The sequence below is a fragment of the Vicugna pacos genome, chromosome 13, assembly GCF_048564905.1.
Source record: "Vicugna pacos chromosome 13, VicPac4, whole genome shotgun sequence".
NCBI classification, from domain to species: domain Eukaryota; kingdom Metazoa; phylum Chordata; class Mammalia; order Artiodactyla; family Camelidae; genus Vicugna; species Vicugna pacos.
Window position 1 is genome coordinate 61,099,421 of NC_132999.1, and position 27,451 is coordinate 61,126,871.

At 52.5% G+C, this 27,451-nt stretch overlaps 1 protein-coding gene across 6 annotated transcripts in view; it reads right to left on the reverse strand.

The window, feature by feature from the left end:
- Positions 1-14,523, reverse strand: part of PIK3CD (phosphatidylinositol-4,5-bisphosphate 3-kinase catalytic subunit delta) — a 46,922-nt gene extending 32,399 nt beyond the window's left edge. For 4 of the 6 annotated variants that reach the window (XM_072975440.1, XM_072975439.1, XM_072975438.1 and 1 more), the window contains exon 1: positions 14,455-14,523. The gene's annotated coding sequence lies outside the window, so the exon portion shown is untranslated. The remainder of the gene's footprint in view (positions 1-14,454) is intronic. The other 2 variants (XM_072975437.1, XM_072975435.1) reach the window with 2 other exon arrangements.
- Positions 14,524-27,451: the final 12,928 nt, after the last annotated feature.

Genomic DNA, 27,451 nt, shown 5'->3' on the forward strand with positions numbered 1-27,451 from the left:
AGTTTAGGTCATAAAGGGCCATACAGCTGCCAGTTGTAACCAAGCTCCAAAGCTTGCTCTTGACGTTCTGAGCATCAAAGAAGTGCCACCACCCAAAGCTGCCATGCTGCAATGAGGCCCCAGTCAGAAAGAGAAGCCATGTGTAGGCACTCAGGTTGACAGTCCCATCTGAGCCCAGCCTTTGATTCATCCCTGCCCAGGCAACTAGACATGAGTGAAGAACCCTCCAGGTGATTCCAGCCCTCCCTCCATCCGCTCACGAAAAGTAATGGGCAGGCCTTTGAGAGTCCCCCCTGCTGACCCCTGACATTACCATCCCAGAGCTCGGCCAAGCTGTCCTGTCAAGTCCTGTCTGTGTTCCTGGCCCATGGAATCCACGCACATAATAAAACAGTTGTTGTTGCTCAAATAGACTAGAAAAAGGCCTATTTAGAGATTCAGCCAAAGAAGATGAGCATAAATTAAATCAGGAAAGATGTGGGTCTGACATGAGGAAGAACTGCTTGACAGTCAGAGTAGCCAAGACAGATCTTGCTGTTGGAATCTGAGGAGCCCCTGTCCCTGCAGGGGAAGGATGGGCTGGTGAAAGGGTCCCTGTGTCCTCGTTCCTGTTTCATCGACTAGTTAGATGACCATGAACTAGAGGGTTTGACCTCACTGGCCTTGCTCGGTTCCTTCATCTGCAGTACAGAACCCAAGAGGCCAAACACTGAGGGGAGGGTATCTGGATATGAGACGATTAAAAGCTCAGGTTCTGGACCAGCCCGATGTGGTCTGACACTCCACGTGGCCTCAGCTAGGGGACCCTGTGTAAGTCACCTGACACTTCCATGCTTTAATTTCCTCATCTGTAAAATAAGTCTGCTAATCATGGAGGTGTCCTAAAGACTAGATGGATGCAAAACATAAAGCATGGGGCTGGACACGTGGTAGGAGCGCAGAAATAATTAAAAAGCGAACCATCAACAAGCAAAACAGTGGTTGCTTTAAATCTCTAAGTCTGATGTGGTTTTTATGTAGCAACAGATACCTAGAACTTTGATTACCTTATTAAGTCCTCAAAACAATCCCACAAAGTAATTATTGTCATCATCTCCTTAAGGAAACTGAGGCCCAAGACATACCTAAAGCTACACAGTAAGTGGCAGAGCAGGGATCAGGACCCACCTTTACCAACAACTAAGGCTGCTTCTAACAACGAATCACCCACCACTACAGGGCACACGGCTCAGTTTTTTTATGCATGATATGCCTATTTTATCGTGACCCAATCCTGCCCCTCAAGACAGTCTAATGAACCACCTGGAAAAGAAGAGGTCTCCGGTGACTCTGTTGGATGGTGTTACCCAGTGCCCTGGTGGGAAATGGTCAATACTACTGGGAGGGGTCGCGGTCCTGTTCTAGTCAATACCCTTCTTAATGACGGGAATGAAAGGAAATTCAAAACCTGGCTCACCAATTTGATAGAAATGCAAATGGAATTCACAAATAACCAAAGAAAGAATTTGTAAAAATTACTCTAACAGAAGTGGTTAGATCTGGTAGAACAAAGTTCAAGGCTATATATGGTTACATGTTAAGGTCCCCAGTTATAAATACAGAGTAGGGAAGGATGGAAGAGGCTGAAATAGAGCAAGGAACCCAGAGGACTCAGAGCTGACCCGCAGCTCGTTCAGAGGCAGCACTGGAGGCCCTTCCTGAATGAGCCAGCTGGGTCCTGGCTTTCATAAGGACTGTCTCCACATGAAACGGTCTCCAGGTACTTGCCCCTCCTGGTATCACACCTTTGTACAGCCCCCACCCACATTTTAGCAGGGTTGGTCTATGTGACCAAAAGAATATAGCAGAGTGATGACAGGTCTCCTTTAAGATTAGGTTATAAAAGAGCATGGGGCTTCAGTCTTGTGCCCAAGAGAGTCTTTGTCTCTCTTTCTCTCATCTTTAACTCTGGGGTAAGCCAGAGGCCATGTTGGAAAGACACTCAAGCTTCTGTATGAAAAAGCCCACATGGCAAGGAATTGAGATATCTAGCCATCAACAGGTCAGTCACGGAAGCCTGCCCACAAAAACCTTGGCAGGTGTCTCAGCCACATAGACCTGCAGCCCAGATTCTGACCCATGGAAACTGTGTGATGGTAAGTGTTTGTTGTTTTAAGCTGCCAAGTTTGGAGGTAACTTGTTACACAGCAAGAGCTAACTAATACACCACCCATGGCTGCTGTGTTCCTTGCTGCGTGGCCCAGCACCTGCTCTAGGCTTAGGATAGCAGGGGCGCCCTCAATACCTGGTACTGAATAAACAGTCAGGACCAACAACCCCTCCACTGTGATTATGAGTCAGACACATTTCTAGAGAAGAGGCAAAGGGCCAAGTGAAAGAAGCCAGCCACGAAAGACCACATCCTGTATGATTCCATGTATCTGAAATGTCCAGAACAAGCAAGTCCATAGAGAGAAAGCAGCCCCGTGGTTGCCTAGCACTGGGGGGCCTGAGGAGGGACGGGGAGGGGCTGCTAACGGGGATGAGGTTTCATTTTCAAGTGATTAAAATGTTCTAAAATCCATTGTGGTGACAGCAGCACAATTCCGTGAATATACTAAAACCCAGTAAATTGTGTACATTAAATGAATTTTTGTAGTATGTAAATTATATCTCAACAAAGCTTGTGATACCAAAAAAGGGGAAAGAGGAAACCAGGTGAGGTCACTGAGCGGGGAGTGGCATCAAGGGCAGATGACGCCCCCCAGGACGAGGGAAGGCCTCGGGGTGCTCACCAACCCCGTGCCTGGAGCAAAGAACACGGTGCTAAGGTCTCAGGGAGGCTTACCTTCGCCTCGGCGCTGTGGTGGGCTGCTCAGCGCCAGCCTACCCACTCGGCAAAAGGGGGCCTGTTAATCTTACAGGGTCTCAAGCCACGTGAAGTCCAGAATGCAGGGCCTGGACGTGGCCCTGACCTCCCGTCCCCCACGGAGCATTCCAGCCACCTGTGATCTACAGCCCGCTCTCCGGGTGGGCCCTTCACACAGAAGGCTGGCGGGGGGGGGCACAAAACCACAGGCTGCAGCCATCCCGAAGGATGAGCCAGTCCTCCGGCGAAGTCACATGATTCAGGAAGCTGGTCCCTGCTGAAAGCCCCCAAAAGCAGCAGCGAATTTAGGTCAAAGGGAAGAATTTAAATGGCTCAGAGTGCTCTTATACATCGTATCTACGAAGCAGTCAAGACTGGAAATGGAAACAGCTTCAAAGCAGACCTTGAACCCGTGGTCGGGCAAGTGTGTCTCACAGGGGCTTCAGGGGGGTCGGAACCCCTTGCCCCTCTCTGGCCTTTGAGGTCAGTTTCAGTGTCAGAATCTCACAAGGCAGAGAAGCCAGTGGTAGAACCCAAACAGCCCTTCAGTGCAGAGCCTAGGATGCACCCGGGACACCCAGGAGGCCAAGGAAAGTACCCACAGAAATGTCCTCGTTGGCACCTTTTTCTGGGGAGAAGGTCTATGATTTTTCAGCAGATTTTCAAAAAGATTTAAATCTGCAAAAAGGTGGGGAGTTTATAGCTCAGTGGTAGAGTGCCTGCTTAGCATGCACTAGGTCCTGGGTTCAATCCCCAGTACTGCCGTTAAATAGATAAATAAACCTGATTACCCCTCCCCCAAAAAAAGAAAAAAAAAGAAAATCTGAATAAAGTTTAGAAACCATTGAGTGTGGCGTTCTAGGCAGATGGAAGACAGATGTTTTTCCTTCCTTTGGCAAACCTGTATTTCTTACAAACTTCACAACTAGCTTGTATCAATTCTATACAATTAAATACATAAAGTATACATGCACACACATTTATAAAACACATAGGACACATCCTGAAAATGTGAGCATGCATAAGCTAGGAAATCACAGCCTATAACACCGGGGAGATGTAGGCCACCCCCATCTCAAGACCCCCAAATCATATCTTTTAAAATTGCAAACTCTACTTCCTCTCTTCTGTCCTGACCCCAAATTAATCACACACACACACACACATACACACGCATTCAGGATGGCAGTGGAGTTGGTCACAACGTCACAAGGGTCTCAGCTACTTGGCAGTTTCCTCCATTCTCCTGGGAGCCGCTCTGCTGCCGGCCACCCGCACCCGCACCCGGCTCAGCCTCTGGCCCCTTCCCCACCCGGCCGTGGGCTTACGTCCTTCTCTTCTGTTGTCACGAAAGCCCAGATCTGCAGGTGACCTGTAAGCCTTGGGGACCACAGAGACCTCTGAGCACCTCATTCCATCATCCATCACCAGGTCAGCCTCTCCTTGGCAGGTGCCCCTATACCTGCTCCTTCCAACCCCAGGTCTCCAGGCTGCTTCTGCCCTGGGAGCCCCCGGGATAAGTTCAGAACGACAGCCTCTTCCTCAGTTCTCAGGCCCGTCTTTGGGGCCACAGCAAGCAGCCCCCATCACTGAGGATCTACCCTGAACGGGCACATTTTAGGTGTCTTGTGTCCATTTTCGCATCTAATCATCACTGCGAGCCCCTAAGGCAGGCCTTCTGTTTCACAAAGGAGAAGAGTGAGGCTCAAGGAAGTTACGGCTGCACAGCTAGTGAGGGGAGAGGCAGACGTGAACCCAGGCTGACTCCGGAGCCCCGCTCTTACCACTGTACCACACTCTCTCTCCTGGGTCACTGCAAAGGAACTGGATTTGGGCCACCGGCCAAGAAGACACTTGAGTCCTGTTGCCCTGACTGTGTCACTCACTAGCTTGAGGACCATCAGGTGGACTTCCCACAAGAGCTTCGAGAGTTGGGCAAGGGGGCAATTAAGAGTTCAGAAGCCAGGCCCTGCTTCCTCTGGACAGAGGGAGAACGGGCACCACACTGGGCAGACTGGGGTCAGGCTGGGTGCCAGAAGTTGCATCCTCTTGGCACCTCTCTCTGTAGAGGAGCAGAGCCCAGGAAGCCAGGTCCATAAAGGACCAGCAAGAACAGAAAGGCTGCCTGGACCCCAACTAAGCACTGGAGACAGAGGAGACAGGTGAGAATGGGGCGGGGAGCCCCTCTTTACAGCCGACAGACTCCCAGAGGCCTCAGCCCTCCTCCCACCTGGGATTCAGATTTCCCTGCCCCAACTGAACGCTTCCTCCTGGAAAACAAGCGGCCACATTTGGAGACAGCGCAGACAGGAGTCAGGAACAGGCTCTGCCACTTCCTAGTCGGTAACACCTAGGTAAGTTCCTCAACCTTCCTGTGCCTCAGTTCCCCCTTCTGTAAAACAGAGATCGCAAGAGTGCCTAAAGGAATAAATCAGCGATAATAAATTTGCAAAGTGCCCATAACACTTTGTTTGGTGCTAGGTTCACCTGCTAGCACACAGTGGGTGTTACAGAAGAGTTTGTTGTTGTCAGACAAAGACATAGCAAGCTGGATTGATGAAGGTGGCAATTCCCAGCTGGCCAACAGCCAAGCTGATGAGCACAAACGTTGCTGACTGGATCAGCAGAAAAAGAATCGGGTGTGAACCGCCTCCCTTCCAGAGCCTGCCATGCTCCTCCCAGGGTGAGGGGCTGGTGTCATTTAGATGGCAGTTCTAAGTCAAACCCCGCCTCTCACCCAGGCTCTGTGATTCTTCTACTTATAAGAACCGGAGGTAATGTGTTCTCCAGTCCCTCTTCAAGACAGCCTGGCCGATGGCCTCAGTGTGCTGACCACCCGGGGTGCCCAGCCGCCAGGCCCCGGTCTCTGCAAGCGTCAGCTTTGCTTCCGCCCAAATAGCCCCACGCCAGTCGTCCACCTTCGTCATCTACACAACGTGGTAAGTGGATAAGCAGGTGAACTTTCCATGAAAAAGGAGCTGCATGCTTTAGAAACAATAAAGACAAGTCACTAAAACAAAATTTCCATTGAATTAGAATGAGCCGAGCAACCGTAAAAGACGGGAGGGTAATAAAAATTTACAAGGATTTATGCAAGGATGATAAACTCACTCAAACAAAAAGCTCTTGGCCTTCCATCAGCACATCAGTGATCCAATGTACACTGATATATTTTAAGTTAAAATAAAATGCTTAGATTTGAGGTGTTGTATTTTGATAATTATCTACCCCAACCAAAGTTTCAGTTACTCAACCAATAAATCACATAGGATAAAAGGGCTCCTAAGAGACTAGAATTTTCTTGTCACAATTGTGTCTAATCTAATCACTATTTTGCCCTAATCCGTGTTTTTCAAACCATAGTTGGAGACACTGTGCTGGGAGCAGAGGAAGCCACAGGGGAAAATGTAAACATCTTCCCAGAGCATCCATCTGACTCAAAAGTAAGGGGGAAACAGTCCTTGTAGCAAAATAAACATGGATTATCATGGACTAGGATGTAAAATCAATGTTAGTGTTAAAAATAAAACTTGAAGCTTCAAAGCAAGGTCATGGCTGGGCTGGGCTGCTGCAGGCTAGGGTCGCAATCCCATCTCCTCTGGAGGGAGGAGCGGGTGGGAAAGTCGGAGAAGCACGGTCCATGAGGGTCAAGGTGACTGCCAGCCGCCCCGCCATCTCCCAACCGCTTTCCCACAAACCTGCAGCACAAGGGCTCCTGCCTCCAGAGCTCGCGCAGCCAGGCACCCCTGCTCGCTGCTGCAGCTCACAGGACAGGGCCAACCCAGGGTCCACTGCCACAGCCAAGGTCACTGGATGGCAGACCTCATGGGCAAGCTGCTCTCACCTGCCAGGCCAGGCCAGGTGAGCTAGTCCAGGGGCTGCTCTTACTGCCCTCCAGTTGCCAAATGACAGCAGATGGCCTATATTATTCAAATACTCTTCACACCACACAATAGGGGAAAAGATTCGTGATGCGGTGATCTGGCTCCCAGACCTAGAAGCCACCGACAACAGGAGGCGTGGTTTTGCTCTTTTCATTGGGTCTGAACAGGAGAATTTTTTTTTTTTGAGAAACGTTTTTTCATGGAATTTTTTGAGAGGGCTGGGTGAAGGGAAATGATGGGAGCTCTTGATGTTTTTTTCCCCTAGAAGAAATTTCTCATGAAGCTGTTTATTTGAGACCAACACCCTGGTTTTACCAACTTCCTCCTCAGACACAGGTGGACAGCAGAGAGGAAAACGTACGCAGTAAGCATGGACAAACACCTGCGTGTCGGGCTGACGTCTCCCTCACCTGAGCCCCACTTGAGAGGAAAGTGGAGGCGCTTTACCCTAAGAGGCTGCAAAAACAGCCTCTGTGGGCAGGAACCCAAGCTGGTGCCAAAGCCCCTGGGGTCACCCTCTTGAAACACCTGCCTCAGTTTCACAAACTGCATGAAAGAGCATCTGGATGTGGACGGGAAATAGTCACTGGGATGAATTCCAGACTCAACCATTAGTAAGTTTTTACTCCCATTTCCAAGCTACAGAGGCTACAGGACCACAGGTGCAGAAGGTCCCCCTGCCCATCCCAGCCCCTTCTCAGCTTTCAGTGTAGTAAGCATCACCCAGCATCCATTCATGTATTTGACCCCAGGAGGCTCACCCCCAAATCCAGCCAGAAAGCCAGGCACATGGTCCATTTTGACAGAGAGGTGCTACCACCTCTCTCCGAGGATGGGCTACCTCTACAGCAGGAAAATCAATCCCTGTGCTTAACCCAAATCCCTTTGGCTTAAGTGTAAACCATCTCTCCTTAGAGAAACAAGGTGACTCTTGAGGGTGAATGGAGACTCATTAAATTAAAATAATGATAATAACATTAACAGCTAATATTTACTGAGTGTCAACTATGATAGGTGATGTTCACCATCTAGTTTATCTCATTTAATCTTTAAGACAGCCCAAGGAATAGATCCCATTAGCTTCACTGTACAGAGAGGAAACAGGATCAGAGAAGGTAACTTATCTACCCCAAGTCACACAGTAGGGACATGGGGAAGCTAGAGTTTGAATCTGAATCCATTCAGTTCCAGAGCTCAAGCATTTAACTATTGCATTATACTGCAGCAACCCGAATGCTTTACATCCAGCCAGCAACCAAAAAGAAAGCTACTTAACCTCATTAGCAATTTTTTAAAAAATCCACATTTAAGCTGACTACTTTTTAAGACTATTGGTAAAAATTTTTTTCCCAATATTATTCACTGGTGGCAAGAGTGTCGTGAAACTATCAAATATCACTGGATAAACTAGTCCAGTTGTTCTTGGAAAACTATTAAGCTCCAAGAGCCATAAAAATGGTCAGTGACCTTGATGCAATAATTCTTGAATATGGGAAAAGTCAGATACCTGAAAATGTCCATTACAGTATTTCAAAAGTGGGGTGTGTGTGTCTAGAAAGAACATAAATATCCCACAATGGAGGATGCCCAAGAAAATGATGGTGTCCCTGTTTTAGGACACCTCTACTGCCACTAAAAAGGATGACTGGGTTAGGAAGCAATGTGGGAAAATGCTAATGTGTTTATGTTAAGTCAAAAAAAGCAAATTACAAAAGCACATGCTTCGCTCTTCAAAAAATCAACCATATTCCCATACACTCCAGCGATTACACTTCTGGGTACATACACAAAAGAATGCCAAACAAGGGCATGAACAGTTATTTGAACATCCATGTTCATAGCAGCATTTCTTACAGCAGCCAAAAGGTGGAAGCAACGCAAGTGTCCATCGACAGATGTACAGATACGCAAAATGTGGTCCATCTGTACACTGGAATATTATTCAGCCTTAAAAGGGAAGGAGATTCTGACACCTGCTACAATGTGGATAAACCTAGAGGAGATGATGCCAGTCACAAAAGGACAAATACTGTGTGATTCCATTTATATAAGGTACTGAAAGTAATCAAATTCAGATCAGAAAGCTGAATGGTGGTCGCCAGGGGCTGGGGAGGGGGAGGGGGAGAGGGGAACGGGGAGTTAGTATTTAATGAGTAAAGAGTTTCAATTCTGCGAGATAAAGATGGATGGTCATAATGGTTCATAACAATATGAAGGTGCTAAATGCCACAGAGCAGTATGTACTGTAAAGTGGTCAAAATGGTCAATTTTGTTATGTACATCTTACCACAATTGAAACATAAAAGCTAAAGTAAAAAAGCACATGCCTATTAGTTACAATTAAACTAAAAATGCACATTAAAAAATGGAAAAGATGCCCAAACTGACAGTAGCTGTGTTGGGATAGTGAGGTAATAATACATATCTTAACGGCTCACTCTATACACCAGCTCCTTTACAGACAGGATGTGTTTCGCTGTGTGCCTGGCACTTTACACGTGAATCTAAGAAATCTTAAAGATTGGTGGTAGTATTGCCGTTCCATTGTTACAACTGGAGAATCTGAGGCTTGCAAGGGTTAAGCGATTTGCCAAAGATCACCCAGCAGATAAAAAGTGGTTGCAATGAAAACCTAGCCTGGCTGCCTCCAGAGATGGTACTTTCTCTTCCATGTGGCAGGCAACCCACCCATCACCACCGCCACACCCCACCCCGCCCCACCCCACCCACACGTAAATGCCTTTCACAATTTCCATCTCAGAGCTGTGATATTGCTTCCCTGTTGGTAAGAAAGCACTTCTCCCAGATTTCACAACCCGAAGAAAGGAAATGTCCTTCCTGCCCAACCCAGGAGGAGGAGATAGGAGAGCGGCCCTGCCCTCCCAGAGAGCCCCCACCTCCTACAAGTTTCGATGATGGGGGGCAGCTCCCCAAATCCCTTCCAGCACCACCAGCCCCACTCCGCAACGTGGCCCCTCAGGAGGAGGACATGGGCGCACAGCAGCGAAACCAAGCCTTGGGGCTGCTCAGCAGACGAAGCTCCAAAAAGTGAGGGGCTGCGTGGCCCCAGGCAGGGGAGGGAGCCCCAGCTGGGAGGGGGCCCTGAGTAGAGAAAGGGCTGTCCTTGAAGAGGAAGAGGTCAGGAAGGGCAAGAGAAGAGGAAGAGGGCCGAGGCAGTCCTCTGCAGGCAGGTCCTTCCAAATCCCAGTTTTCTTTTCTGCTATTGGACCCTGGGGAGCGAGGCGGGATGCTGCTAGCAGCGAGCAACTAAGGTGGCTTCCAGTTCACAAAGCTGCAGGGAGGGGAGCAGGAGGGGGAGAGGGAGGCTAGAGACCTCTGGGGCCTCCGAAATCCTTGCCTAATGACACCTATGGGAAGCATGGTGGGATCCCCGAAGGAGGGAGCAATGGGTTTCCTGCAAAGATAACTGTGCTCAAACCTTCCCCAGAAAGTATCAAAAGAAACACACTGCCGTCCGTCTGCAGTAGGCTGAATGGTGGCACCCAAAAGAGATGTCTGTCTTCATCCCCAGAACCTGTGAATTATTTGGAAAGTGAATAATACGGGAAAGGGGTCTTTGCAGACGTAATTAAGGATCTTGAGATGAATTCATTGTGGATTCTCCAGGTGGGCCCCAAATCCAACGACAAGTGTCCCTGTAAGAGACAGGAGAAGGCCAGGTGGAGACAGAGACAGAGATGGGAGTGGTGCTCCCCTAGCCAAGGAAGGCCTGAGCTCCCAGAAGCTGGAAGAGGCAGGAAGGGTTCTTCCGTAGGCCCCTGGAGGGAGCAAGGCCCTACTGACGCCTTGATTTTGAACTTCTGGGCTCCAGAACTGTGCGATAATAAAATTTTGTTGTTTTAAGCCACAAAATGTGTGGTCGTTTGTTACAACAGCCACCGGAAACAAACACAGCGTCCCTCCAGGACATAAAATCCAACTGGGGCAGCTTGCTCCTTCCTTTGCCCCTGCCCTCCTCGGGGCCCCCTCCACCCACTGTCACTCCCCTGGCATTTTCTCTAAGTGGAAAGCAATTTCCCCCAAAGTGAGTGAAACAGAAGCTAACCGAAGTACCACTTTACAAACAGCCACACCCATCACTCTGATCACTCTCCCTCCGGCTCAGCAAGTAGGCGGCCTTGGAAAGCACTCATTTCCAGGAGAAGCCCAGAGAACCGTCCGCTGAGAGGACGAGGTTGCCACTTCGGGGGCAGGAGTGGCAGCTTCCCACACACACCAAGCTGGTGAGGCAGGAAAGGGAACCTTTGCAGCGCCAACCTCTGGCCCTCGGTGAGGGGAGAGTGGGCCGTATTTTGGTGTGACCCATAGAAAGTCAATGTTTGTCTCAAGGAAGGAGTGAGGAGGGAGGTTCCTGGGTTTTTAAAAAATTTTTTTTCCATCTTGAAACTGACAGCATTTCTGATATGATTGTAGGGGATTTCCACCAACCAAATGAAAGAAAACTCAGTTTTCGCATTCGCTGCAAGGAGCAAGGAGGAGTTTTGCAACACTGTCATTTATGAAACACTGGCACTGGCACAAAGATGAGAGTGTGTCCCCCTCCCCCCAAACTAGGTTGGCGGGCGGGTAGTTACCACATGTGTCTGACTCCGACTCCGGACAGCAGGGCACCAGGGCACCGGCGCGCCCTGATTCTCCCAGAGCGGTTCCCTCTGGACCCGCCCCTCCAACAGCTTTGCTGGGAAACGTGTTTGTCCCCTGGAGAGCGGCTGAAAGAGCTTTTCTAAGGTCCCACGGTCAGGAAACATTTGGTGGGGCCCCAAGCCCCACCATCAGACCCACAGAAGCAGCTGGAGGGAGGGAGGGAACTGTTCTCTAAACAAAAATGGTTTTGAAAAATAAGCCAGCCAACAGGGAATTGCCTCATAAGTTGCACATTCACTTCTCCCTTTAACTGTGCAATTGAAAAACAAGCTGAAGCAGGAACTGATCCCTCACACACTCCCATTCATCGCCCCTCCTCTCTCCCTTGACACAGCGGTGCCACTGGGCACAAAAGCTAACCTGGTCTGAGGTTGGTCTCTATTTGTGGATTGTCTGTGCCTTGTAAGCCACCCCCAACCCCCGACAGAGGCTGGTACCCTCCCTGCCTGCCCGCCCTGTTCTTAGCAGCTCCTTGGCCCCCAGTGGGATCTCAGTAAATATTTGCCAAAGGTAATAAAGCAAGAGAAAAAGGGGGAGCCCAAAGCAGAATGCAAAGACATGCTTTATGCGCCCTTCCTGGGCATGGATCAAAGCTGCAGAAGTGCAGCTTATCCCACTGAAAGGGGATATCAGTGTGGCCAGGGGTCCCTCTGGGGCAGTTGCCCTAATACCAGAAACATTTATATTCGCAGAGTGGCCAGCATTGTTTCTAAACATGGGTGGAGAAGGTGAAGGGAGTGGGGCTCAGAAGGAGGTAAGCTTGACTGTCTTTAGAGGCGACAACTGCCAAGTGCATTTTAAGAGCACACACCATCCCCCTCGCCCCCTCCCAGCACACACCACCTCTCCACCCCACCCCCGAATCCCAGAGTATCTTCTAGTACTTGGAGGAACTTGTAAAAGCACCAGAAGAGAATCAATCTGAGCACAGGCTCTGCAGTGCCCTCATGAGCCAGGACAGGCAGAATCCTGAAGTCAAGGAATTAAACCACAGCAGGACATGGAAATGCTAAGGGCTTGGTATTTTCTGCTCCAGAGAGAGCAGAAGAGAGAGTTCCACTCCTGTCTCCTTGTGTTTGGTGGCAGCCTCCTAAATCTGAACAATCTCCATCCCCACACATCCCATCAATCACACCTGGTGGTTAACGGTAGTAGGTTTACAGGATGGTAAACCTTAGGCGCTGTGGCTCTGAAAGGACACCCCAAGTCCTCCATCCCCACATCAAGAGAACTGTTAAGAAAGATTCTCCTTAATTTGCAAGCAGCAGCACCTCCAGATGATTAAATGCTTTGGCATCTGAGGGAGCCAGGATTCTAGATCAGCTAATTGTAAACTGTGGGTTGGCAAGTTACTGAACTCTTCAGAGCCTTAGTTTCTTCCAGTGAAAATGGAGACGACATCATTCAGCTCCCAACATTAACTGAAAACACATGTAGAAACGAGAAGTTCTTTGGAGGGGTAAAGTCTCCTGTTGTACCATTCACTTGACAAGAACACCAAGGCACTGTGGGCACTCCAGCAGTGTGCAGCCCCCCTGGAAGTGAGCAGTGGGATCAGCCCTCGGTTTCAAAGTCCCTTTGGAGCAGTGACACCCTCGGAGACTCCTGAGAAAGGAACCTGCTCCCTGCTCCAAGGTACACCCGCCCCACATATAGGCGTCACTGTGCAGGACATTTCTGAGGGCGGCATCCATTGGGGTTTCTGCAGGGCCCCGGAGGAGGAAGCCCCACTTGATAGTCTGGTGGGGTTACAGACCCGCAGGTCCCTCCTTTCCAGGGAACACCTGAACGAAGCGAAAGCTGCTCAATCAACCGAGGGGTCCAGAGCGCTCCACCTGCAAACTGGGCAGATCCTAAGGGTGCCCCGCGAGGACCTGGCAAGTGGGCTACTAGCATGGGCAACCCCAGGGCGCCCCCCTCGTACCCGGACCCCGGAAATCCCGTCCCAGCTCGCTTCCTCTCCGGGAGGGCGCTTTTCGAGGCCTCGCATCAGTCCTTCCCTGGTCTCTGGACCTCCATCTCCCCAATAGGGCAGAGCGCAAACGGTTAAGCAGTGCCCCTCACCCTGGTCCCCACGGAAGGTCTCCCTGTTTCCCTCTCCTCGATCTCAAAGAAGGGGGTACAGAGGATGAATTCTAAATAAAAACAGGAAACGCGATGTTAAAAAAAAAAAAGCAGCAGCAACAACAGCCTCATTCAGGCTGAATTACGGGTAAGAGTATTAAAAAGAAGAAAAAAGAGTCCGGAAATGCAAAGCTGGAGGCGGTTTTGCCGCCGTAACCCGGGCTCAGCCGCAGATCCGGGGGCTGATCATCGCGGCGCGGCTGCAGTAAACACGCGGCGAGCAGCGCCGGCGGCCCCGGCCCTGCCGGGGCGGGGCGGAGAGGGACCGGCCGCAAGTCCACGAGCCCAGCAACGGCCGCTCCGGCCGTTCTCCAGCCGGGGGCCCCGCTCGCCAGGGGCTGGGGAGGGCGCGCAGAGCCAGGGCGCCGGGGAGGCGTGCGCACCCCTCTCGCCGCGGCTCGACGCGAGCGCGGGGGGCGGCACCGCCGCTGGGAGCGCACCCCGCAGCCCGCCGCGCGGCCGGGGCGCCCCCTCGTCCCGCTCGTCCGCGCCTGGAGCAGGGCGCACTCGGCTGAGCGCTGCCCGTTACCCCCGCGCCTCGACCGGTGCACGCGAGGCCGCACCGCCGCTGAGAGCGCAGTCCGTCCCCCGCCGCCGGGCCCGCGAGCTCCCGGGTCCCGTCCGCGGAGCAAGCAGTCCAGGCGCCGGGGAGCTGCGCGCCTCTCTCGGCAAGCGCTCCGGGGGCGCTCCAGTCCCGGCGCCGCCGCGCGCAGCCTCGGCCCCGGACCGGGTGGGGGCCCACCCGGGGGGCGCCCCTTGCCGGGCTCGCTAGACGCGGGCGGGCGCTTAGGGTCGGGGTGCACCTTCTGTACGCGCCGGGGGGAAACCCGCTAGCCGGTCCCGCGCCCCCCCCGCGGCTCCCCGCGGCCCCCCGAAGTTCCCGGCCCCGGTCCTCTCCCCACCTCCCAGACGCAGCCAGAGACGAGCGCTTACCGGTCCCGCGCGGCTGGCAGGGGCTGGGGCGGCTCGGCCGGCGGCCGCTGGAAGCGACGGCGCTGAGCGCGAGTGAGCCTCTAGGGAGGGAGGCGGGGCGCGGTGGGGGTGCCCCGCCTGCTGACAGCCCGCACACTCCACTTCCCACTTTGTTTCCTTTTTACTTGCAACAGGAAAAACAACAGGTCCTCCTGCCGCTTCTTCTGCCTCTCCGCCCTCCCCACCTGCCCCCCAAGTCCCGACCCCGTCTGCGGCTGAAGGGGCATCATTCCAGGTGCTTCTGGAAGCTGCACCTTGCCCTTCTTCAAAACAAGTTTACGTGTATATAAAAGAAAACAACCAAATGAAGGTCCTAAGAGTCCATAAAAGCCCCACGCCTTTCACACTGGAAGTCCCACTGGGCTCAGCCCTGGAGGGAAAGGAGTAGCCTCCCGGCTTTAAGGGGTCAAGAGCAAGAAGATGGGGGGGCCAGCACCCTCCAAGATTACAGTAGTGGCTTCACATCCTTCTGGGAGGTGATGGGGGATGAGCCAGTTAACAGCTTAGTTAAAACAATCCAAAGGACCCTCCCCAGCCCAGCCAGAGAGGTGAAGCCCCTGTTTTGTTCCCTTGGACAGATGAGGACATTGAGGCTTGGGGAGGGGTTCTTTCTATACAAGAGATTCCCTGGCCTCTCAGGACCGGCGTAGGCAGTGCTGGCTGCAGCAATGGGAGGACCAAAGACTATTCCCATGTCAGAAAAGCAGAGAGAACCTGAGCAAGATGAGTGGGTTACTACGTGGTCCCAGTTTTCTAAGATCTAGGCTGCAGGCAGTGGTCTCTCAGCTGATATCTGTAGAGGAGCCAGGAGGAACCACTGATCCCTTTGGGGGAAGAATGTTGGGTCTGTCTCCAGGAGTGTACATCCTTTCCGATGGAACATCTGAGGCCCACAGCCTCACTCCTACCCCAGGCCAGGACCACTGGTCCCAGGCAGAGGTCTCCAGCCCACTCCAGGGAGATAAGTGTCCAAAGCTAGAAGAGAAATGGACATTTCAGACAGAAAATCTGATGGCAGGTTCTGATGCTTCTGAACATCTGTCCCAGCCCTGCTCTTGTGAGGCTGCAATTTAAACACTACTCCCTGGTTTTCAGAGGTGGTTGTAAGAAACATTCAGATGAAGAGTGCTTTTGCCTCAACTGAAAGAACTCTTCATTGAATATGTATTTGCTGACAGCCATTCAACTCATGCTTTGTAATATGCAAGACGGGAGGCCTGCCGAGTGCTCAGATGCGCCTCACATATTATCTCTGATCTGTACAATAGCCTCCTAAGAGAAATCTTATCATCCCCACTTGACAGATAAGAAAACTGAGGTTCAGGAAGGTTGAATCATTTTGAAGGACCACACAGTCTGTGCCTAATTGCTTCCAGATCCTCGCTTTTTTGTCCATACCAAGCTGCTTATGCCCCAGTCTCAGAAGTTCCACTTTCCTGAAACCCCTAATGCACTTCCTTTTTGAGATGAAACCATAAGACATTGCCCCTTCTTTTGCCTGGGGTGCCAAGAAACTCAGGCTAACTGTAGCATCAAGCGCAGTCGTCATGACCCTTAAGTTCCCGATAGACTTGCCTTCTGCCTTCCTCTCTACAGTTTCCAATCTTTCTCACTTTATTTTTAACTGTTGTCATGTGTGTTTTGGAGGAAGCTACTTCAAGTTCCTTTTGAATTGTAAGTAAAATGGACCAGCCACGGTGTTGAATTAATAGCAGTCTTAGCAGAAAAGGGGCACTTTGGCTGTAAGGAAGTCAACACGTGTCACTCACGTGACCTCCTGCCTGGGAAATCCTTTAGCCTCATTTTATGGAAGGCAAAGGAGATCTCAGGTATTAAAGACAGAGCTGGTGAGTGGAGAACAACTCGGATGGGCAGGAGACCCACTGCAGGCCACTCAAAGCACTCAGAGCCCTCTACACCTTACACCTATCTCCTCCTGTGCCTGCCACCCTCTCCTGCAGAACTTCCCCCTCCAGAAGCCAGCCAGCCTCCACAGCTTCTCACAGATGCAATAAGCATCTTTGTTCTGTTCGACCTTGAGTGGTTTTACCACCACCACCCACACATGCCCACAGGCAGGGTTAACTCAGGGCAGCCAAAGCCAAGCTGAACACCGGCTGCTGGGGTAGAGACAGGAGGAGCCCACTTCCTCAGCCCTTCCACGAAGGGCTCCAGACACCTGCCTCCCTGCCCCGTCCTGGCAGGAAGCCCACTTTGCTGAGAGTCCTTTCCTTCCGAGCAGAGCCAAAATTATCCAGCTCAAACCTTTGCCCTTTTACCTTGGCCAAGAAAATTGTGGTGAAGGTCCAAAACACAGAGCATCTTCCCTGCAGCCAAACTGCCCAGCCTGGCCACTGTGGAGCTGTGTGACCTTAGATGAGTGGCTTAACCTCTCTGTGCTTCCATTTCCTCATCTGAAAAACAAGGATGCTCAAAATGGCTTTCAACTTTTAGAATTGTTGTTAGGATTAAATGAGTTAATACATATAAAATAGTACCTGACACAAAGTGAACCCCCAGAAAATGTTAGTTCTTGAGTTATTCCAGAAGAGTCTTTGTGCTTTGCAGGACTGGGTGTTTCTGTCTAAGACAATATTTTTCAACAGCAGCAGTAGCAGCTGTTGTGACATATTAACCCATTAGTGTACAGGACATCCATTTAGCATGTCAAGTTAATAAAAATGGAACCGAATAAAAAATATCAGATTAGATACTGTACACCAGAAATTAACACAACATTGTAAATCAGCTATACTTCAATTTTTAAAATACCAGATTGCATTCCAGAAGCCTCCTCCCCGAGGCTTTTTCCCGCCTGTAGGTATGTGTGAGCGTGCATTCAGTCAAGGTGGAGAATGCATTCTCACTGCAGATCCCGGTCAATACAACTGGAAAGCTGTGCCTTCTATGGATGGCATAACAGTGGTGGCAATGGAAGGGCAGCACAGATGGTTTGAGAACTCGGCCAAGATCAGACTTGATTCCTGGAAAGTCTGACTGTTGAGGACACAGGCTCCAGCGAGTGTGGAGAGGTGACCAGGAGGGGAGGATCTGTGGAAAAGAAGCCAGGGTCCAGGCTGTACCTGCTGTCTGGGGAATGACTCGGAGGTGGGTGGTTTTTGCCCCTGCACTTCATCTCAGGTCAGGGCTGGACTGACGGTTACAGAAAGACCCAGACAGCTCAAAGGTGATCCGGGTGAACCAGGACCCTATGGGGCCAGGGCTGAGCTGATGGAGACTGAGTTTCTGGACCTGACTGAATGGGAGCTCCAAACAGAAATCGAGCTGTACTTCTGTAAAACATACACACTCAACACCCAGGCCGCCTGGGTTCAAATCCCAGCTGTGCAGCCCTGGGGTAGTCACTTCGGCACCTCCTGCCTCAGTGCAGGGGAGGGTTTCATGAGTAGATGGTCCTGCCCCTGGCACAAAGTCAATGTTCCAGAAACGGCGGTTGGCTTTTAAACAAATCCTCTAATGCTCTTCCTAGTCCAGGGGGGAGAAGTGGAAAGGGGATAGCGGGGAGCAGTGGGGTTTGGGGTCACGAGGCTGGATCCAACCCCACGCTTCCATACACTGGGGGTGACCCAGGCTTTGCAACACTGACTCATTTGGCGAGTTCTGGGCCTTGGGATACAGCACTGTACAAGCCAAAGACCCGCCCTCCTGGGGCTTACACTTGAGTGGGAAGAGAAACTATGAAGAATAAAAATAGGATACAGTGTCATGAAGCAGTGAGTGCTGCAGAGAAATATTAGGTAGGTTCGGTGGGGAGACAGGGGCGCTGGCGGGGACACAGGAGGTCAGGACCTCCCAGCAGAGCTAGGATCTGAGCGTGGGGGTGGGAGGCTGCCAGTGCCTGAGGGAAGCGCATCTCAGGCAGAGGGAACATCCATTGCAAAGGTGCTGAGTGGCAGCACATCTGAGGACCAGGAAGGAGGCCAGGGAGGCTGAAGAGGGGGTAAATGGGAACAGCAAAGAGGAGGATCTGAGGAGGGGCAGCAGAGGATTTGGGATTTGGCTGAAAGAGTGATGAGAAGCAGAGGGAAGGTTCTAAGCTGAGCTGGGGAGTGGCAGGCTGTGATTTACCAGTTAAAAAGTCGACAACATACACCTATACACTTCCTTGCTTTGCCAGCCCTAAGGTCCTAGAAACAGTAACCCCCAAGAAGCATTGCACATCCAGCACCCAGATCTCGGTCTCTGATCCCAAGGACCAGGGCTCCTTGGAGAAATGGCTGATTCTTTGGTGGGAGCAGGAAATAGACAGGATGGGCCTGGAGTATCTTACACTGCCCAGAAGTAAAGAACATGACAGAAATAACAAATCGAAATGCCGCAGTGATGGGGCTGGTCCAAGGGACACGGCAGTGAACTGAACAGGCTTCCCATGGCCAAAGCAGGGACACTTTGAGCAACAAAATAAAGTACTATTGGGTTGGGAATAAATGCCTGTGAGTCTGGACTGATGTAAGTAAATGACCAGATCAATCAATAAACGAGGGGGACTGGATAAATCTCCTGCACAAAGAACCCCAGAGAGCTTGGGAAGAGACTTCACCTGCCTCGCGGGTGAGGAGCTTAACTCCTCACCCCGTCAGTGTAGGCTATGCCTAGTGACCCCTTCCACAGAGGGCACCATGGAAGGGGCGACAAAGGGACTTTACAGAGGAGGCACCTGGCAGATACCACCTCGGCCAGGTGGCCAAGGTCCACGTCATCAGTGGTAAGTCACGTTGATAGCAGACACCCTTGATAAGACATGGTGACAATGATGCTTTGTCTGTCTGGTCGTCCTCCCCAGACCCAGAAACACCGGTCTAGTCATGAGGGAAAAAAAAACCCAAAACAAAAAAACCACCATGCAAACCCAAATGCGGGATGGTCTACAAAAATACCTGACCATCCCTCCTCGGAACTGTCAAGATTATCAAAGACAAGGAAAGGCTAAGAAACTGTCACAGCCAAGAGCGGCCCAAGGCGACCTGACGACCAAATGTCATATGATGTCCTGAGTGGGATCCTGGAACAGAAACAGGACTTTAGGTAAAAACTAAGGCAAAAAACTGGACGCAGTATAAACTTTAGTTAATGATCGTGTACTTGTGACAAAGTACTGTAGAAATGTAAGATTAGCAATAGAGAAACTAGCTGCGGGGGGTGTGAGAAGTGGCTACACTATCTTTGCAACTTCTCTGTAAATCTGAAACTATTCTAAAATTAAACATTTATTTAAAGAAAAAACTATCAGAATGATGCTCGGTGGGGATGAGGCAGGGGAAGGACCAGGCTGAATCCCGTGGGTCCAGGAAAGATGTGTAGAAGGCAGGGGTATCATGCTAGAAGCCTGGCATACAAAGGTGGGAGGTGGGGCTGAGTCACCCAAGGTGGGGGTGGGGTGGGGGTAGGGGGAGGGTCCTGTGCAGAAAGCACTGAGGCAAGGCCTCTGTTCTCTGGCCCTGGAGATTTGGCCCTTGGAGTCTGATGGGGGGCAGGGGGTGGGTATTTTAAAATCTTCTGGGAACCCTGAGACCCAGCCCTGCCCCCACATCCTCCAGTCTGTCCCCTCATCCTCCAGTCTGTCCCCTCCTCTGTAAAATGATAATAAAAAGTTGTGACGTCAACTTTAGAAACCCTGTGAGACTCAAAAGATGTGTTTCAGTGAAAGTGGTCTGGAGCAGGCAAAGCGCTGTAATAGGTTCAGGGGGAGGAGGGCTGGGCGGAGCTGGCCTTGCTCCGGCCCCACATTCCGGCACCCCCGTCACCCCCTGCTCCCACAGCTTCTGTCCACCTAGAAAATAGCCCCTCTAGATAGATACTGTTCTTTAAAGCCACCAATTCTGAGGAGCTCCCCTACATGAAACCCCAAAAACCTCAATGAGAGGGCATATGGCTGGTTACTTTTCCCCTAGAAAGAAAAACAAGAATGAAAACTCATCAGTAAGAGAAAGACAGGTAGTTGCAGGCAGAGAAGAGGAGAACACAGAGACTGGAAGGGGAGAAGGCCCCGTGAGGATGGAGGCAGAGATTGGAGGGCTGTGGCCGCCAGCCGAGGACCTCCTGCTGACACCGGAAGCTGGTAGAGGCCAGGAAGGAGCCTCCCCAGGAACCTGGAGGGGGCGGCCCTGCTGACACCTTGAATTTGAACTTCCCGCCTCCTGAACTGTGAGAGAATAAATTTCTGTTATTTTAAGCCACACAGCTCACGGTCATTTGTTACAGCAGCCGCAGGAAACTGATACACACCCATTTCTTCTCTGGATCATCAGACAACCAGTGAAGTGATCATTATAAGATGTGGCCTCAGGAAAGAGGGGCTGGGCATCCCAAGCAAAGGAGAAAGGCCGAACGATGGTGGAGCGGCCAGCCCGGGCCCTTTCATGCTTTTTCCTGTCTCACCCCATAGTAGCCGCGTGTGTTGGGTGTTACTATTACCCCCATTTTACAAACGAAGAAACTGAGGTGATGCCGCGGGCAAGTGGGCACTGGTGGACCCCATCTGCCTAAGTCAGTAGTGTCACCCCTAGGTGGCAGCCTTCCTACAACCCTGAGGTCAGGCGTGGAGTCTACTGGATGAGCAACAGCAGTAAGTTGACCCACGAACCAAAAGTGGGAGGAAGAAAATGTGCCACCTCAACATTGTGAAGGGTCTGCCTCCTCCTCTTGGCCAGAACAGGCCAGAGGAAGGCATGGTCCTTCCCCTTCGTGGAGTAGTATGCAGCCATTGAAAACGGTGCTTCTGAAGATCTGTAGCATCATAGGAAGTCATCCCATCAGCAGGTGACAAGGGCTCAAGGCAGCGCTGCCTCTGCGCTGGGTCGCTGGGTCGCCACCTCATAAGTGTTGCACACGCACATGCGCATGGTAGGCGGTGACTTAGAGCAGTGAAAGCTGTGTGGGAGGAGGGTTGCAGATGTTTTTCTTTCCATGTCATTTTCTGTTCGCATTTTTGCCAAACATGTAATAAAGATGCAAAAATGTAAAACTTGATTTCCTCTCCCCGAGTCAGAGCTAATTCCTCTAACAGCTCTCTACGTCAGTACAGGTGAGCCGTCGCTCCATCCTGCTGGGCTCCGGGCACGGTGTTCTGCAGCCAGATGCTCATGTGTCTGCAAACCAGGAACGGGGTGTGAGGGGCGGGGGTGCTGTGCAGGGATGAGAACTCAGGATGAGGACTCCTTCGGGAGTACAGGTAGCATCCAGGAAGTCCATCAGCGACTAGCAGGGGCTCAGCCGACGGGAGCCCCAATTTGGGGAGGCACTCTTGGGGTGTGTGTTCAGCTCCTTTCTCTAGGAACCCTCCCCCAGTGCATCCCCCCCTCTCCTGTGGCTGTACCACAGTCTCCGGTCAGATGCGTTTGCCTTTGAGGTTCATTGGACTGGAGGTGGTCACCCGGCCCCAGGTTTGCCAAGGAGTGATCTCCCTGGGCGCATGGAATTAGAACCGGGGGAGTAGTGTTTCTTCAGGTACCTGGAGCCTGGGCACTGTCACATGTAAGCTGGAGAGCTGTGCGAACTCCTATCCAAACAAAGGACTAAAGAAATCAGAGAGGCTGCTGTGCAGAGAAGAGAGACTGAGAGAAAACCATGAAGCAGATGCCTGCAAAGGAAGAGGGAATCACAGATGAGAGAGAAGATTTGGGGCAAATTTTCAGCTCTTTGTCTCTTTCTGAGGTCCCACTGCATTCTTGCCTTTGGGTCTCTCTGAGAGCTCCCTACACCCTGATGCCCTGAGGGCATGTGGAGCAGAAGAGTCCGTGAGCTTAGCAGCTGCAATGGGGATTTCTGGGAAGAGCCACAGGCGCGAACAACCCTTAACTCTGAAGCCTCCCACTGTTTTGGGTTAACAAACTTCAGTGATTTAAAGACAGAACTGTATACAAATATAATCAAGTGAACAATAATGTCAGAAAATCTTTTTATACTCTCCTCTTAACCAAAATAGAAAAAATAAATACACGCATTAAAAAAAACATAAAATCACAACACTGTAAAATGATTATGAATCAATAAAAAATGTAAAAAATAAAATAAAATAAAATAGAGCCTCCCACTGTTAAGTGGCATGAGGTCAGGAGGGGCGTCTTCTGAGAGAAATAAGAGAAAAAGCCTTCCTTCCACCCCACGTCAGAGGATGATTTCCTTTTCTCACCCTTAGGATGAAAGAAGAAACTAGCCACCACACTGGCTGCTAGGAAACCCCAGCTCTGGGCCATGGCCCGGTCTCCCGGTCTCCCGGTCTCCCGGTCTCCCAGTCTAAGGCTGAGTATTGAACTGGACAGGATTTCGTGGAACAGGCTATCAGTAAACGACATAATCCAAGAATAAAATTGACAGGCAATCAACTAGGGTTTTATAGGGGCTGAAGCTCCAGGAGGTCCTACGACCTGGAAACTGGGGCCTGTGATCTCCTACCTTCAAGGCGATTCCCAGGCCCAAGTCCCGGGGCAGCTGCCTCCCCCTGTAGAAAAAGCCTCCCCAAGAGCCTCTCAAGGGCAGGCCTGAAAGACTAGACAAGGGATCTCCACCCAGGGGGCTGAACCTGGGGCAGCCACGTCTGCCAACAGAGGAGCCAAGGAGGGTAACCAACAAAGCAAACCCCGAGGGACAGCTCATCCCTAACGCCGAGCTGACTGTCCGCCTGGGAGGCCGCAGGGTGCGCTCTGACTGGGGCCTCCCTTGTTTGCTCTATAGATCGAGTAAGGAAGGAGGGCTTCAGTCGATCACTTAGTCTATTGATTGAGGGGCATCCCAAGGAGGGATCAAGGGGGCGTGTGTCCACTGGAGATGCAGCTGAGAGCAGAGCCCTGAGCGCAACAGTTTGGACTTGGAGCGCCTCACACTTGGCAGGGGCAGCGCCTCTGCGGTTGACTCTGGGGTGTAAAGGTTAAGCACAGGTGACTGGAGCAGGGATGTCTGGGGAAGGAGGAATACAGCTAGGGGGTGCGTGCGTGCTGGGCGGGACAGGATGGACTGCGCTGACATGGACGCTCCTGGCTTTCACACTCTAATAGTGTAATGCTGTCCCTCTGGCCCCCTTTTCCGGCAACCCTCCCTCATGTGGTCATGAGGACAGGCACTCAGCACAGAAACCTGACCACTAAGCCATAGCTCTCTGGGACAAAAGGGATGCCCTGATTCAAGAGAGGACAGGGAACCTCTTCCCAAGAAGATGGGCTTGAGCCCCGGAAATTGTTCTCTTTGGGTGAAGGATCCAGGATGCATCACCTTGGCAGGTGTGATGCAGGTGGACAAGTGGGCACAGGCAAGCAGTGCTGAGAGAGTGTCTAGGGGCTGTCTGTTCCGGCACCTCAAAGCTGGGCTGCGTCTCTGGGTTCCATGGGCACGCCCTGTCCCACTCCCACGGAGTCCCTTTCCCTGCTTGAGCTGTTTCTGGGGCTGTTCCTGATTCTTGGAAGCACTCATATGCCGGGACGGTGACCTGTGCTGGGGTACTGGCTGAGGCTACAGTTCAAGAACACAGTGGACAGCGGATATCCAAGGCAGCGGACCCAGTTAGCCCCCAGGGTTACTGGCTACCACTTCCCCCACCCTTACCCTCTTGCTGCACCATGAACTGTGACCAGCTGCTCCAGAAGCCCCCAGGCCTTCTCTCTGACTCTAGGCCTTCACTCATGCTGTTCCCTTTGTCTGGAGTGTCCTTCCTAACTCCTCCTTCTGCCCCACCCCCCACCACTTTATTTGCCAGGGTACTCAGCACAGGTGTTACCCGCCTGGCTCCCTTGCCCAGATAGAGGGGCCCCGGCCTTCACTCTAGGCAATGCCATCCTCACTGCAGACAGCCTGCTCAACTGTGACCGCCTGTGTACGCGGCTGCTCCCTGGGAGCAGAGACTCTGCCCGGATCTGGGCTGGCTCCCTGGCCCTGAGCCCTGTGTTGTCAGGCACCCAGACAGCATTGAAAGTGAGTCTGTAGGAATGCTGAATGCACTGGATGAATGAATGACACAGTCACAGCTGGACGAGTCAGGCTTTGCCCAGGAGAAGGGTCAGGGGACTGTAGCCAAGGGAAGAGGAAGGACAGGGGTCCTGGTCCCAGCCAGTGTGGGAACAGCTCTTTCATTTCCTTCCAGCAGGAGCCTGACACTCAGTGACCCTGAAACCGGATGCTTGGAGGCCTGACAGCCTCCGGGAGGCAGGGAGGCTGGACTCACTTTTCAGAGAGGCCCCTCTTCCCCTCATGTCACCAGAGATGTGGGTTCAACCTGGATCAGTCCTTCCACAAGCCCGGGAACAAACGCTGTTACCAGACTGAGGAGGAGAACAGGGGACCCCTCTGCTCCCTGCATCGGGCAGCCTCCCAGCCTCTAGCATCATTGTCTGCTTTGCCCTGGAGACCACAAAATCCAGAGCTTGGTTGCTGGTGGCAGGACACAACCCGCACCCTCCTCTCTCTGGCTTCCCCAGGTTTCCTTGCCAGGCAGCCTCTGCCTTCACTTTGCCACCCCCCATCTCACTCTGATGAAAGAGCGATGGTGCAAAATTTGTTGAGGAGAAAAACAGGAAGTGGAGCCGAGAGCAAGGCTGCAGAAGCACTCCCCGGGGTGGAGAGTGTGGCAGCCCCCTTCCACCGCAGCCTTACAGGAAAGCGGTGAGGGGGCAGCCCCAGCCTGTATGTGGGGTAGGGGGCAGTTAGGGGAGAATCCAGTAAAGACCCTTTGACCATGAGGGGCTTTATTTTTAAGCCAAACATCACACCTGCATCCTGCATTTTACATCTTCTCTCACCTTCTCACAACAACTCCTCAGGGTTAGTACCATGGTCCCATTTTACAGATGAGAAAATACACCCAGAGAAGTTAAGAGACTTGGCCCAGGCCACACAGCCTTTCCCACGGCTGGGTCATGGCTCCTTGATTCTTTCTCAGACTTTGATTTCTATTTGTGGCGTGTTTTTGTTCTGGGCCTCTGAGCGCGCAGTGGGTGAGGGGAGGGTGGGGGGGAGGGCTGTTTCTGGCTCCTGCATCTCAGCACATCTGAGCTGGTGGGAAGACAGGGAGCAGGGCCAGCAGCTGAGGGCCTATCCCTTGAGGTTCTGGCTCCTGGAATGTGGGAGCTAGAAGGATCAAGAAAAGAGGAGAGGGGAACCAGGGAGGGGAAGGCACCAAATGACAGCGAGGACAGAGGGCACCCCGCCCCAATGCATAATCAGGTATTTACGACCTCAGCTGGCCGATGGGCCAAAGGACTCGAACTTCGGGTGAGTTCAGAACCCGCTTTCCCTCCCAGGCTTGGAACTCAGGGTATCCCCAGTTCTCTGTCTGTGTGCCTAGAGCATCAACAGCTGGGGCCCCAGGGAGAAGAGGTGGGACTCCAGGTGATGGAGTGGGGAGAGTAACCCCCCTGCAGGCTGTCCTCCCTCCATCCTGTCCCCGGCCCTGACCTGGACCCCAGCTCCGCCCATCCCCCCAGGTCATTAAGCCTGCCCCATCCCCAGGACAGACCCCAGCAGGCAAACTGGTATTCTGGAACTTTCCCCAGAGTCCCCACCCCAAGCCTCTTCCAGCCCAGGCTCCTGAGGTCTGAGGCCTTGACCCACGGGGTCTCCCCTAAGCCCCAGGCCCTTCTGCCACAGGCACCTACTTCCTGGCCACCACCTCTTCACCACCGGCTACCACTGGGCGTCCCCCCAACATTCCACCTTGCGGAAGGTCCTACCCTTGCGGAAGGCCCTGATGCCACACAGTCCCTGAGGCGGAAACTGCGGTGTCATGCTGTGGCCTCCACACCCCGCCACATGCCACGGGGTGTCCTCTGCCACGGCAGGGGTGCCTTTCCCAGAAGCACCTGGGGCTGTCAGGCCTCACAGAGCCAGGCGCCTACAGGACCAGAGGGTGCCATCTGCCTCAGTGGTTTCCCTGCCGCTGTCCCCGGGGCCGCAAAGAGGGGCTCCCAGCCCACAGCATCAGAGGCGTTCCCTCCTCGCCCGGCCCCTTGGGGTAGCAGTCCCCCCTCAGCGGCACCCAGGGGCTGCCGGGAGGCCTGGCCTCTTCTCTGTGGAGGAGCCTCAGCCTCTGGGCCTGGGCACTCGGGTATAAAAGGGAACTGTAAAAAGGGGTTAGTGTGAGTGAAGTCCTGGGACAATGCCCCTGACCCCTAGTTAGAGCTCAGTATACGTTCTTGATCATCGTTCTCCGATTTAATCCTCCCAACAACCCTGTGAAGTCAGTTATGCTCCTATTTAACAGGTGGGAAAACGGAGGCAGAGAGAGGCGAAGTCACGTGCGTAAATTTAGCAGCAGTAAGTGGCCCCACAGGGATTTGAACCTAAGTCTGCAGGAAGCTGTGCTCTCAGCCACGGTGCCCGGGGCTTCCCAGTCTCCCCTGGTTTGGAGGCCAGCTTTGGATGCACACACAGCGCCCCCGACCCCCGCAGGAGGGCTGCACCCGGACCCAGAGGCTTGCCGCCGCCCGCCGCCTTCCCTGCCAGGCGCTCGCTGCCCCAGCCTCCCGGCCTCCTGTTCGGGCTCCAGGGAGCGCGGGCGCCACCTGGTGGCGATGCCGCGTAAACGCCGCCACAGTCCCGGCCGCGCATCCACGCTCTCGCTCGCTCTACCTGGGTTCCTGGAGCCCATCAGGCTGAGGTGTGTGGTGATTCCGCCAAGCTAATGAATTACAGGACATGGAACTCACCTTCCTCTCTGCCCAGCTTCCTCCAGGGATGGGGAAACGAGCGATCCCTGCTTCCCTCACCGCCCTCCCAGTCCCCCACCAGCGCCTCACCTGCCTCATTGTCCACTTCTCTCCTCTCTGCCGCATGCAGGTGTCCCTATCTCACCTTGTGTGATCGTTAAGGGGCTACAAGTTTTCCTCATTCATTTAACATGTTGTTAAAGGCCACCAAACACGATCCCGTGCTCTGGGGATTCAGGGTGACCAATGTCTCCACCCTCGAGGACATTCTAAGGGTGGAGCAGATAATACAGGAATAAACAAGA